The sequence below is a fragment of the Grampus griseus genome (assembly GCF_964374135.1).
Source record: "Grampus griseus genome assembly, chromosome: 5".
Lineage (NCBI taxonomy): Eukaryota > Metazoa > Chordata > Mammalia > Artiodactyla > Delphinidae > Grampus > Grampus griseus.
The window spans coordinates 4,619,321-4,620,914 of NC_138998.1; the positions used below are offsets into that span (position 1 = coordinate 4,619,321).

General features: G+C 45.9%; 1 pseudogene across 1 annotated transcript; it reads right to left on the reverse strand.

The window, feature by feature from the left end:
- Positions 1–276: 276 nt before the first annotated feature.
- LOC309823273 lies at positions 277–1,378 on the reverse strand (annotated as a pseudogene). Its single transcript has 2 exons — positions 1,110–1,378; positions 277–916 (listed from the first exon to the last, which is right to left on the reverse strand). The product of its transcript is annotated as an uncharacterized misc_RNA (transcript).
- Between the last annotated feature and the right edge of the window lie 216 nt (positions 1,379–1,594).

The window sequence follows — 1,594 nt, forward strand, 5'->3', positions numbered from 1 at the left end:
GCAGCTTTTCATTCTTGTTATGAAGCAGACCCAGAATAGTAAAACTGCTTGTTTACTCAATCAGATTTCTACCTGTCAAGAATTGGTTACTCATGTATCCTTTTTCTAAAAGCTTTTGGATGTAAATAACTAATATCAACATCAAGAGCTTTATAACCATTTATGACGCAGAGCTGTATACACCTAGATTTGAGATGAACAAATACAGCGTTAAGAAATCACACAGCGGAATGACACTGATGCGTGTATACAGTTGGAGTCCCACAGAGGCAATATTCAGTCACTCATATCCATGTCTTCTTCTTGAGATCATCTGCATTCACTTTGGGTTCTCTTAGTGAATCGCCATTTCCCTTTTCCACAGAACATCCTTTTGTCTTTGGAGAACCTGGTTCTTTTTGTTTCTTCTCCTCTTTTTTCTCTTTCTCGCTGTCATACCCTTGTTCCTCTTCATTGTAGTCCCCGTGTAACCTGTTTTACATCTTTATCACTCTCTGATTTTCTTTCCCATTCCCTTTCCTTATCTTTACTTTTCTTCTTCTTGCTTGTGGATCGTTCTCTTCCATCTCTGCTTCTTTCTTTGTCTTTATCTTTCTTCTTCTCCTTTTTATGTCTCCTAGGGGATGTTGAGCGAGACAATTTTCTTTTGGGAGACCTAGGCTTTTTAGGAGATCTTGTGCCATTACTGCTTCTTCATCGTCATCTCTCTCTGCTTGCACTTCTGGAACGTCTGGCTGTGCTGTAACTTTTTGGTGGTGTTTTAAAACATTTCTTTTCTTTGTCTTCTTTCTTTTTGTCTCTGTTTTTTGATGTGCTCCTTGACCTTCTACCCCTCTCTCCGGAATGAGATCTTCTCTGTCTTGGACTTTTGGATCGTTGTCTACTCCTTGACTTAGAATGTGATCGCCTTCTTGATCTGCTTTTTTTTTTGTGTGTGTGGTACACGGGCCTCTCACTGTCGTGGCCTCTCCCGCTGCGGAGCACAGGCTCCGGACACACAGCCTCAGCAGCCATGGCTCACGGGCCCAGCCGCTCCACGGCACGTGGGATCCTCCTGGACCGGGGCACGAACCCGTGTCCCCTGCATTGGCAGGCGGACTCTCAACCACTGCGCCACCAGGGAAGCCCTTGATCTGCTTCTTGACCACCTGTGCCTAGAAGATGAGGGAATCCTCCTCCTCCTAGAACATGATCTTGACCTCGAGTGCCTTCGTTTTTCTTCCTTCTTACCTGGTCATATAGCAGCAGAAATGAGGAAGTGTGCCTCTGGTACCCTCGTCATGGCTTCCTCTATTTCTTTACTAGAGGTAGCTGATTTCAGACTTGGTGAAACAAGACGAGCAGCTACATGATTCAACTTGGAATCAACAGTACTCATAAGTTTCAGCGACTGATCGGCAGCAAGAGACTGAGAAGTCCAAGTTTGCACCAGGAAGCCCAAGTGCAGCAAGGGCAGGACCAAGAGACGAGCTCCCAAAGCAGCCAGTGGAACAGCGCCAATCTGGGTAAGTGGGTTGGGAGTAGGCAGGAGTCCATCACCGGGCAGAAGACCTGCCACTGCATTAGCTGGTGCCAACAGAGACAAAGCCTTAGT